This window comes from Mustela nigripes, chromosome 15, assembly GCF_022355385.1.
Source record: "Mustela nigripes isolate SB6536 chromosome 15, MUSNIG.SB6536, whole genome shotgun sequence".
In the NCBI taxonomy this organism is placed as follows: domain Eukaryota; kingdom Metazoa; phylum Chordata; class Mammalia; order Carnivora; family Mustelidae; genus Mustela; species Mustela nigripes.
Window position 1 is genome coordinate 12,836,652 of NC_081571.1, and position 12,428 is coordinate 12,849,079.

The 12,428-nt window shown below is 49.8% G+C and overlaps 1 long non-coding RNA gene across 1 annotated transcript; it reads right to left on the minus strand.

Annotated features, from left to right (window-relative positions):
• Positions 1-2,278: 2,278 nt before the first annotated feature.
• On the minus strand, positions 2,279-8,833 carry LOC132002969 (uncharacterized). Its single transcript, XR_009400090.1, has 3 exons — positions 8,768-8,833; positions 4,787-4,876; positions 2,279-2,382 (listed from the first exon to the last, which is right to left on the minus strand). It is a non-coding gene; the product is annotated as an uncharacterized LOC132002969 (long non-coding RNA).
• Between the last annotated feature and the right edge of the window lie 3,595 nt (positions 8,834-12,428).

Consider the following 12,428-nt stretch of genomic DNA (forward strand, 5'->3'; position numbering starts at 1 on the left):
CTTACCAAAGAATTCGTCTTAGTTTTCACAAAATGAAAACTATTCACTCGAATTTCATTAAATTTCATATCATGTAAATTGATTTATATCCACAATAAAAGGTACCACTGGCATATAGGTTTGGGAACAAACACAGAGAGTCTTTGTTAAGCACACAACTCAACCCTCTACCATTGGGAGCAGATGTGTCATTGACCAGCCATGACCGTTGGGAAGCTGCAGGCATCAGACATGGTGTTTACAGGTCAGTCAATCCATCATTTCAGTTAAGAGGGCATCTACCATGTGTAATCCTTTGAGTATCAAGAATAAAAACAAATCAAACTGATGCCTTTCTCTGGACAGCTTGGCTGTAGCATTGAGGACGAGAAGAAGAGAACACGGGCAGGAAGGAAGAGGGGGATGACCCTGTCATTGGTCTACCCATCAGATACCTCACCTGGACTCTCTCAGTGGGGCCTGCCTTCTCAAACAGCACACACCTCATCCAACACCAAAAAATGTTGGGGATCTTCCAGGTCACCTCTGATGTTTAGGCAGGAATTATTAAATGATCTTGTTTCATTCTCATAGCACCCTGGAGATGGACTGTGCATTTTCCACACTTATAGATAAGGAAACTGAGGCTTGGGAGTTGCCCAAAGTCGAACCACTGGTCAGTATAAGGCTGGCACATGGTGTCACCGGTCTGTGAAAAGACCAGACCTCAGAGAAGGGCTTTTATATGAGCATAGAAAGAAAGTTGTAGCTTTTTTTTTTTTTTCTTTTGAGGCAGTGGAAAGGGGGCAGAAGGAGAAGGAGAGAGAATCCTTAAGCAGACTCCCCACTGAGCATGGAACCCCAAGCAGGGCTCAATCTCATGACCCAGAGATCATGACCTGAGCTGAAACCTAGGGTCAGTTGCCTAACCATCTGAGCCACTCAGACGTCCCCCCAAAGTGTAGCTTTATAATGCTCCTGATAGGAAGTAGAAGCTGTTGGCAATGGGCAGCTGACCGTGGAATCAAGCACCTTCCCCCAAACGCAGGCCAGAGTGATCGCACTAGTATCAACTAGCTGGGGTTCACTTGTACAGAAAGGGGTGAGCAAGTGGCCAGGAGTAGGGGCTTTCCGGGCTGTGTGGGGTGAAGCAAGTCTGGGAGCCGCAGACTGGGAAGAGACCCTTTACCAGGAAGGCGAGTGGGTGACTCAGTGACCATGCATGGAACAGAGGGAGGGAGAGGATACCCTTGGACTCTCAGAGACATTGGGGGGGGGGGGCTACTGACAGAGGCCACGGAAGCCAGGAAACAGAGAAGGGCACCACAGAGACAAATGCTGCTCTAGGGAAGGGTAGGCAAGTATACCTCCTATCCCTGATAGATGCAGAACATTCAGGCTTGGTCTCAAGACTTTTGCCAGAAATTGTACATGGATACTTTCAGGGCACTTACACTGCTCTCGGTTGGGCGCGGTGAGAATAGAAGAGTCTGTGACCCGAAGGAGTTCACACTCGGGGAAACAGGGGGCTTGTCTCCAGGCTCTAGCCCTTCGCCACTTGGCTGTCCTCTGACAGAAGGGGTGCAAAGCATCGTGGAAACAGTAGTGCAGGCTTCCTGGAAGAATGATTCGTACCCAGACCTGTAAGTTGAATAGGACATAGACATTTGCAAGGGAACCTTTAGAGAAGGAAGAGCGGCTACAGCCTGGATGACTACAAGGACATTAAACTGAGTGAAATAAGCCAGAGGCAAAAGGATGAATCCCGAGAGAAACTAGGAGGAGTCAGGCTCAGAGAGACAGAGAGGCCATGGCCAGGGGGCTGGGGGGAGAGGGGAACAGGGAGTTGTAGTGTAATGGGGGATCGAGTTTCCATTTTACAAGATGCAAAGAGTTCCAGATATGAACGGAGGCGATGTTTGCACAACAGTGTGAATGGACTTAATGCTACACAACTACCTGTCGTTCACAATGGCTAATATGGCACAGGGTGTGTTGTGCGAATGGCTCGGAGTCTGGGGTGGGGGAGGGGGCGACCATGACAAGGACTTGACTATGAAAGGATTCTGAGAGATGGGAGTTGGTGGCTTTCCAAGGTGTTGAGAAATAAACAGGAGGGAGATGAGCTGCTGCGGAGGGTGGATAGAGGGGTGAGTGGAAGAGACCAACCTGCCCCTGGTATTGCTAATGGAAGCCGTAGGATGATGGCAAGGACCACTGGGCTGAGCAGGGGGCTTCCATTTCAGCAGGAGGCAGCAGAGGGCTGAGGAATCCGTAAGCTCACCTGGTTCTTTCCCTCCAGGCTGCCGCTGGACTGGAACCCGCCTTCCAGGAGAACATGTGGGCCGGGGTGGCCGAGCATCTACCAGACCCTCCGGTGCCACGAGGTCGCCTGCGTGTCCGCTGTCGGGGAGAAGCCAGACTTGTCTATTATTGGCTCGGATTTGTTTAACGTAAATTTCCTCGCGAAGGAACAAGAAGGAGGTGAAGCTGCCCAGGAGCACTGATCACACAGCAGTTTCCCTGTCTGCGCTCTGAAGGCACCAGGTTGCTATTTTCTTGGCAAGTTCTTCTTTCCCAGTTAACCCAGATGTCTGAGCGAGAGCCCGTGTTGCCATCAGGGGCCAGGAAGAAAGACCGAGGAGTGATTTCGGCCAGTGTGGGCTTCCTCCCAAAGCAATTAGACCTTGAATTGAAGCAAACGAGTCAGATTCGAGGTGTTCCTTCCTTGGAAGCCAAGATTTCATTGAGGGAAGCCAGCGCAGAGCCGACGGGCTGCAGCTCCAACACACCGCAGATTATCACCAACCACCGCCATCCGCCGGTAGGATGGGGCAGCGGACAGGAAAGGGAGGCTGCTGGGAAAAAACTGACAATTTCGAAAAGTTTGTCTTATACCAGGCAAGCCACGGTTAATCGCTGGAATGTATTATCTCCTTTATTCCTAATAAACCTCTATGAGTAGATACTATTAGTGTCCCGTTTCACCAACAAGGAACCTGAGGCTCCAGAGGTTAGACAGCTGGCTGATGGCTAGGAGTTAAGTAAATGACAAAAGAAAATCCAGAGTCCATGTTCTTAACTACCAACAATGTAGACCATCCGAGCTGAGAAAAGCAGGCTCTGGGAAAAGAATCAGGAGGCCGATTGCCCTCTCCTTTCCAAGCGTGGTCCTAGAACAGCCATTCGGAAGCTCTCAGCCCTCTCTCAGAGACCCTGACAGGGGTAGAAAAAGAATAAAAAAGCAGCTGCCAGTCACAGCGACTTGCTATGCCAATCTCTCCATGGGCGTCCTTCAACCCTGAAGCAGCCTAGGGAAGGTGCATCCGTGCTTTAGAGATGAGAAAACGGTCCTCAGAGAGATTATGGGTTTTTTGCGCAAAGTCACACAAGCCGAAATTTTCAAACTTCAAACCTTAGGGTGGCCCCAGTCACCGGGCTCTAAATCTCCACCCCTAATTCAAAGCCATCACTTTGCAAATGAGGGCAGCAAGGTACAGAGTACCGCAAACACAGGAGGTCTCGACCCTGCAGTCCAGTACTGTCCAGTACTGGCTCACCTGCTCTTTGGTCAGTCCATGAGCAGCAGGCTTCTTAGAAGAGCAGGAGAGGTATTGTCGTGGCCATGCACCCCCCCCGCCCCCACAAAGGGCAAAGAGTGTGCAGGTCTGAGAAGTGTCCCACCTCTAGACTGTGCTACAGGTCCTAGGAGCTGGAAATGTCAGCCCAGATGACCTTGAATCTGTGTCCAGAGTCATGCCGTGTCCTCAGGGATTTGTTCATTCGTGGAGAGACCCACACAGTCCCAGCTCAGCAGGGCAGCAAAGGGGGCGGGTATGTGCTGGGGTGCACGCACACAGTGGACATGCGTTGGGGGAGGGTGCCCATACATGTCCGTCATGGTGCAGGAAGAAGCCAAGGGTGGAGGGAGCAAGAGAGTGAGCTGGGCTCTGGGAGCCAGAGGCTGCCCTCCCTGCATTGCCACATCCCTATGGAACAAAAATTCTACAACCATCCTGGCCTTCTGGGGCCTTCTGAATGGCCAAGGTAGGAGGAAAGAACACTCACCATCTGTTAAGATTTTAATGAACACTTTGTTAACTTGATATTTAACTTTTAAAGACTGAGCCTCCATTTGTACTCTTGCCCTGCCCCCAAACACCAGGGGTGAGCCTGCGCCTACTTCTCTTTCACTTCTAGACTCCTCTTGTCCCCCACCCCAAGGCTCCTGTGACGTTCTACTTTATTTCACCCTTGCCAAGAATGTTGGATTCTCACTGAGTGCTTTTTAGGAGCCCCCTCTCCCCCCACCCCCACCATGAAGGGCATCCCACAGGTTTCTGTATTTTCAGTAGCTGCCAGGGAGACGTTGCTCTGCTTTCTGGCTAAGTTGCCTGCTTGTTCCCTGACATTTTTCTGACCCAGCCACGCCGGAGTCCAGACCTCAGTAACTCCAGCTGACGCCAGTAGAAAACGCTCACATCAGGGAAGACTCCTGGTTCCCCATTAAATAATCCAAGCTTAGGCAAAATGAGAAATGTATTGATTCATAGAACCATGGGGAAAATGGTGACCGAGAACTTAACAACCCCGTCAGGACTGACCTTCTATCTTTGTCCCTGTGGTACTCTCCTCTTTTTCTCTGCAGACCAGCTCTGTGCTCCTTGCAGGAAACATGGCCACAGTGGTCTCTGGGTTTAATTAGTAGCTCTAATTCCACAGAGAGACTGACTTCAAGTTCTCTTGCATTCCAAGCCTCAAATCCCTAGCAAAGAGATTTGCTGCCGTATCTTGGGTCAGCACTTACCTTGGCTCAACCCAAGTGAAGTCTGGGAACTGGTTCCTTTAAAAATGGCTGGTCCCTTAGATCCATGGTGATGCAAAGGCCCTGCTTCCCCTGGAGAAGAGAAGGGGGCTGGGTACACAAGGCTAGACAATGGATTCCCACTGCCTCAGACTGTCAAACTATGCCTCTCCGCCTGCTTTTCCCTTCCCCTTCCCTCCCTTCCTCCTTCCTTGCCTTCTTCCTGACATGGGTTTAAATCCTGGGTTTTCTCCAGGCCCCAGAGGCACAGAGAGGACCTGCTCGCTGCTATGTTACCAGCTTGCTGCTGGGCCAGAGCATATTATTACTTTATCCCGTAAGCCTTAATATCCTCAACTGCTGAAAAGGGAAGGGGGAACAATTTGCTCCCCACACAGGCTTTGCCCTTCTGTTTCTGAATCTTTGAGCCTCCTAAGTAACCATCCTACCTTGGCCAGACCACTGTTCCCACCCTGCTTTATGTAAACCTTTCTCCTTATTTTAATGAAGTACTCATTTTTAATCCTTTATTTTTGGACCATAACATTTAGAGTTTAATCCTCGGGGTTCTAGCCTGCCTACTTGGTACTATTTTAAATTGAGAGCTCTGCATTAATGCTGTTTTGCTGAGGGCAGTGTTCCTTCCATTAACTAATCCCTTGAGGAAATAATGCCATTATATGAAGTCAGCGACATTCAAAACAAATCCCATCTTATAAATCATGCCAAGCAGGGTTCCAGATACCTCCAGGTGCAACTTCCAATTGGTCTGGCCTTGTTGGAAGAAGATGGGGCAAAGCAGTGAAGAACATCAGACCTTTGTCTGACCCAGGTCTTCCCTCTGCCCCTTCCCACTCTTACCTCTGTAGCCAGAAGCCTGCTTTCTCAACTCCCTGCTGCCCACCACAGCAGGAGCAGAGACAACCCCAGCATTACCCCCAGGGCCTTGCAGGAATGAGTTTGGGAAATGCTGGATTAAAGACAGTTGAGCGAGTTTGTTTACCTCTGACCCCATCTCAAGCTAATCACCTCCCAAAGGCATCGCCTCCTACCACCACCGCATGGCAATTAGAGCTTCAACATATGGATTTGGGGGTGTTACCAACACTCAGTCTATAACAGAGAGTAATTTGTTCAGGATCATAAGCAAGAAGGTGGCAAGAGCCACGTTTGGGATGAAGTCTCCGGATTCCTCCATCTGTCCCATTTCCCTTGTACATAAAGGACAGTGTGAGACATCATGGACTATAGGGCATATATGCTATGCTGGGCAGCTGGTGGGAAAGATGAGACTGGATAGAATTTGAGAGGCTTATGATGCCCGGCATCTGAACAGTGGCCCTGGGGAGTCCAAATCTGCCCCGCCAAATAACCCCTTCTTCTGGTGAGATCCCAGAGAGAGACGCACAACAAGGAACAATGGAAGATGAAAGCAAGTGCCATTTTATTTCTAACTGAGATGCCCAGTAGTCCCTTGGAGGGACTGCTCCAGGAAGCTGAGGTGGGGCCAGGACAGGCTCAGAGCTTGACCAGCTCTTTCCTTCTCCTGTCCAAATCTTACCACTGGACTTTGGTGAGCTGAGGACTCTGGTGTGAGTGACCCACCATGAGTGGTGAAGCCCAGTCAGGCTCCCTGTCTCTCACCAGTGGCATTAGACAGTGATGGCACTGTCTTCTCTCCTCTGTTGGGTACAACCTAGCCTATACCACTTGGCTAAGCCTTGGAGCACAGTTTGTTTGCCTTTCAAGGTTGCTCTGTGGAAGGTAGGGGCCCAACAAAGAGGAACCACAGTTTTTTCTCCACGAGCTTGAGGGAGGCTAGCTACAGCTCCTAGACGCTTGGACGGCTGCCTCAGAGATTCGACACCGAGGCAGGATCACTCTTCTAGACCCTGAAAGCCACTCTGTCCTACCTGAATCCTCACTGCTCCCAGGCCCCTCTCTGAGGCCAGCCTCTACCCTCCATCCCTCCAACCACCCCATGTCCTATCTGATCAGGTTAAACCTGGCTCTGTCCTCCCGTCACCCCCCGTTCTAAGGTCCCAAAGAGAATATTCTATAGTTTAGATGCTGGTCTGCAATAATTTGGCCAGTTGGATATATCATGCCCAACACCCCCTTCCCAAGACACATTTTCCAGCCTCCCCTTTCACTTCTGCCTCCTGTTGTGGTGACTCTCATGAAGAAAGATGTCATTTGTGTGCTTCTTTATGACCATCAGAGCTATTACTAAAGGCTTACAAATTTTAATTATTCACTTAATATTCCTACACAACGACAAAGCAAGCACATTTTATGTGGGAGATTTCTCTCTGGTGAAACACAGACAGGAAAACGTGGTGAGGAAGACATAGGCACTATTTCTTCTTGTCCACTGTGGGACCCGGTAGTGGGCTGAGGGATGGCTGCCCAGACCCAGCAAGTTCCTATCCCCAAAAACCTATGAATGTGACCTTACTGGGAAGTTCGGCAGTTTTGCAGTTCTTATTAACCTCAGTATCAGGAGAGGAGGAGATAACCCTGGATTATTTGGATGGGTCCTAAATGCCATCCCAAGTGTCCTTGTGAGAGAGGCAAAGGAGAGAACAGAAGAAAGGGGAACAAGGTGGGGGGGAGGTGACATGGAAAAGAAGCATGAGGCCACACACCAATGGACACTTGGAGCCACCAGAAACTGGGAGAGGAAAGGAAGAATCCTCCTCACAGAGCCCTTAGAGAGAGGGAGAACCTGCCACCAACTGGATTTCAGACCTCTGGCCTCCAGACCCATGAAAGAGGAGCGAGACATGGAGAACCGTGAGCGCTACGGAGCCACCAGAGGAGATGAGGCCCAAAAGGTCTCCAGACTTAGCCCCCAGAAGGTTCCCTGGTGATTTCTGAGAGCAGAGCAGTTGGAGTGAATGGGTCTAAGGAAACAGGGGACATGGTGTTTGCAGAGCACTCCCCCACATGTAGACTTAGGAGAGTGAGGAGTAAACCGGAACCCTAAGTTACTTCCAGGACCTGTATGTCCTTTGTCCCACTGAGCAAACAGGCCCTGGAAATCAGAAGCACTTGTTTCAGCCACCGGCATCAAACCCAGAAAGAACCCCCAGGCATCCTGGTCCTCCCTTCTGTCCATCTTGAGGCACCCGGTTCTCACCCCATTGCCTCCACCTATTTCCCCCCTGGGACCCTCCCAAATCTCAGCTGCAGCCGAGAACTGACTTCGCATGCTATCCAGAGTTTTAGCCAAGAGTGGACTTCAAACTCTACCTCTCACAGACACTGTAAAGGTCCATGACTCAAAGATCTCTTTGGAGTACCAGGACTGGACACGGAAATCCACATGTGGCCAATCCTGCTTTAGCTTTGTCTCATGGGGGCAGGGGGCTGCCATTGTCCCTGGAAACAAATCTGCAGAGAGGTCTCACAGACCATTGGGACCAACTCCGGGCTGAAGCCTTCACAGACCATGTCCTTGACAGGGGGCATCATTTCTTACATTAGCTAATAAATCCTCATCTCCTTGTGTGGGAGAAGTCAGGATGTCCTAACCAGTTTGGGCGACCAGTGGGAGCAATCTGAGGCTAGTCTCTGGTAGCTGCCTGGGGAAGTCAGGGCTTGTCGAAGAAGGTCCTTAATACCATGATCAGCCTCCTGTTGGAGTAGGGGAGGGCATGGGGATGTTGGAGCAGCACTGTGGCTTCCCCTGTGCACCTGTGGCTTCCCCTGTGGCTTCCCAGGGGCCCTGCGCACCCCCTACACTCTTTCACAGGACACAGTAGCCCTGCTCACCCCACCCTCCGACCACCCACCCTTCCCCCTGGCTCCATGCATGGTCCACTTGTTCATCTACACACAAAGCCTGAGGCATGGCCTCTGTGAGGACTGGTGGTTTGTTTCTGCTCAGCCCTCCCTCCTGAGTCCCGCAGCTGGGAGCCACCCCCTACCCCTCACTGGCTCTCAGCCCTGGTCTGTCCTTGGCAAGTATTTCAAACTCACCATGCACAAAGGTGAAGTCAGCCCTCCTCACCTCCTCCTCCATCCTGGTCTCCTCCTGTGGGCTCCATTTTGAGGAATGACACCAAAGTTAGAGACCTGGCAGTCAGCCTGTCCCTGTCCCTGCTGTTCACTGGGAGCCTGCAGCACAGCAGGATGGAGAGGCGTGGAAGTGACAGATGAGAGCGCTGAGGTCTCAGGGGAGGCGAGCCTTCTTGGGCACACCATCAGGGCTGAGTTCAGAGACAGGGATCCGTGAGCTGCTTAGGTTATTTGTGGTGACTCCCAGTGACAGGAAAGAAGGAAGAACTGCCTGCTTCCCTCTCAGCATGCCCACCCATCCTTCCTGTGCACAACTTTGGGACAGTTGGGGACAGGTGGATGTCCTCAATGCCACCACACACTGAAGAATCACTTCCTGGCCACTTTCCTCCATGCCCCACAAGGGTGCTGTAGAGATGCGCTGAGCTGCTGGGGAGAGCCCAGGCAGCCCCCAGGAGCTGGCAGACGCCGCAACTGGGTGTGTCAAGCATCCCTCATTCTTCCCAGAGCAGCTCCTGTCCTGAGAAGTGCTCCTCCTGCCACACAGGACTTGAATGCAAGTGGTCATGTTCTTACAGAGCTCAGCTGTGGGCAGTTTGGTCCCCAGGAGGGCGCCCATCACAAGTCCTCCCTCCCCCCAACTCCAGGATACAGGAAGGTGTGTATCAGCCCTGGCTGCTGGGGGACTTCCCACTCTGCCCAGGGAGCAAGCATGTGTGCAGGAGACGGAGCAGACAAGAGCAAGGGCAGAAGAGAAGGGCGTGCCGTACTCATGCCAGTAACGCGTTCTGGAAGATGAGTCACGCCAGGTTACCCACATGCTGGTTATTCAGTGCTCTTTAATCACATGCCATCATTCTTCCTATAAATTCCCTCTTTGAACCAGCACACTTGAAGTTGGGTGTCTCACACTTGACAGCTGAAAAGCCTGATCAGTACCGCAAAGGCAGTGTCCCCTCCTGAGGGTGCAGCGCTCATGACCTCAACACATCAGCTGTGTGGGGGACATGTAGGGACCCGCAGTGCCCCTACCCGCAGGACACAAACCTCTGTCCCACTGAAACACAACAATTGTAAAGTGGAGCTCTGCTAGTCTAGATTTGATTTTTGTGGATGTTAAGCAGTAGGGCTGTTTGCTCTTGGATGTGTCTTATCTACTAACGGAAGAGTGTTTTGTCCCTAACCGTGAGCTCACCCCCAAGGCTTTTAAAAAGATGCAGTTGATCTAAGTGAATACAAGTACTGTCTAATTATTTCTAATTCTTCTAATTCCTCAATAAACCTCTCCTTTGGCCAAACACTTCTGAACAGTATTGCGGCAAAATGTCCAACATTCTTGAACAAAACTTAATTGACATCATTTAAAGAGTTGGGTGGATTATGGGAACTAAAGGCAGTGTATACTCCTTGATCATATCCCAGATTCCAAAAAACAGCTGTAAAGGACATCGAAGGCACAAGTGGACCTGATAATGCTGATGTGCCAGTGAGAGGTACCCTGGGTGTGGCAATGGACTTGTGGTTTGGGAGGAGGAGGTCCCTGTTCTGGAAAGGTATGTGGAGAACAGACAGGTGAGAATTGCCATAATTGGCCAAGTGTTTGCTGCAATATTCTGTTAACGTTTCTTTCTTTCTTTCTTTTTTAATTTATTTATTTGACAGACAGAGATCATATGCAGGCAGAGAGGCAGGCAGAGAGAAGAAGGGAAGCAGGCTTTCTACTGAGCAGAGAGCCTGATACAGGGCTCGATCCCAGGACCCTGAGATCAGGACCTGAGCTGAAGGCAGAGGCTTTGTTAATGTTTCTAAGTAAAAAGGTAGGGGCACTTAAAAAAAAAAAAAAAGAAAGAAAAGAAAAAAGAATGCTGCTCTGGTATTTGTTGTTGTTGTTTAAGAGAAAAGAATATTATTTTTAAAGATTTTATTTATTTATTTGACAGACAGAGATCACAAGTAGGCAGAGAGGCAGGCAGAGAGAGAAAGGAGGAAGCAGGCTCCCTGCTGAGCAGAAAGCCCGATGCGGGGCTCAATCCCAGGACCCCGGGATCAAGACCTGAGCAGAAGGCAGAGGCTTAACCCACTGAGCCACCCAGGCACCCCTGGGAAAAGGATATTATTAAGGCAACTCTTTCAGAGGTTTTTCTTTCGTTTTGTTTTGTTTTTAAGTAGGTCACATTCCTGGCAAGGACCCCAGTGTGAGCCCTGAACTCATGACCGTGAGATCCAGATTTGAAGTGAGATCAAGAGTCAGACATTTAACCGACTGAGCCACCCAGGCACCCTCCTCTTTTAGATGTTTTTTGTTTTTTGTTTTTTGTTTTTTAATGCTAGTAAACAGGACAATTTACAAATCCCGACAATCATCACTTCTTTGCAGCTGGAAAAGTACTGTCCTCTGCTTATGAACTATAAAGTCATGGTTCCCAAGAGCCATTTTTGGGCACCATCTGGCTTTTAGAACATTCCCAAATCTGGAAGTGGTTAGCAAAGAGGTAGTCCTGGGCACCCAGCATTAATAAATAGGTTGAATTTCCACGAATCACACAGCAGCTGGTTTGTTCCCTGAGCAGGAAGACAGGCATGCTTTGACTGCCTATGTCTATTTAAAGAGCCACGTTTTTTACAAAAGACATGAAAGAGAGGAAATTTTAAAATATTGATGTGTTTGTGTGTGTGTGCAGTGATAGCAGCTGAGGAGTAAACAGTATATGCTGATATTGGAGAAGAAAACTAGCGAAAAGAGGAAACAACTTCCTCCTCTCCGTGTGGCAAGCCTTCCGGGTGCTGGGTGCTGGCTCTGTCCCCCAATTGCCAAGCACTTCCTGCATATAAATTCCTTCAATCCTCACAATCACTTTGTGGAAGGAAAAGCTGAGCTTACAGAGGAAATTGGTTTGGGCAGGTCGATGCCAAAGCCATGCTGATTGTAAAAATCGGAGCCAGAATGGAACCTCCAGTATGTTTGACTTAAAAGCTATGCAAGCACTTAATTTATTATCCAGTACAATTCCCAGCTGAGCCGCAGCCAGGACTGGGTACATAGGGGATTGTTTCCTGATTCCCTCTGCTTGGTTTATTTGATTTTTAGTAATAAAAGACAAAAGCATGTAAAAAGAGCACATTTGTAGGAAATCTCTGGGCTGGATGGAGTAGGAGTAGAACAGGCAGACGATGCTGGGGTGAGGGGTGGTGGTGATGCAAGGAAGGGCCCCCCAAGAGGCACTGGTGCCAATAACCATGACCATTCATTCAGTTGGCTGCACAGGGGTTCATTCTCAGTATGACTGAAGCCTTCAGTGATGAAAACAGAAGCCATGAAAATGACATACACAGACCTATGGAAAGGCGCAGTCACCATCTCACATCCATCCCCAAATTCCTCTCCTGCAAAGTGAGAACTGAACATCCGTAGCCCATGAGAAAAGCTGCATGCAGAAAAAGGGAGATGGATGAGCGTCTTTGTCAGTTTGCATAACAGAGTATCAATGCTCAGAAAATGAAACTTAGAAACTCTTAGGGCGGAAAGATGCCACATACCCAGTCAACAGTAGCTCAGTGGCTCTTGAGCCTGCACCTTAGCCTCATCTGGAAAGGCTTAAAAATCCTGATGCCCAGGTGCCAT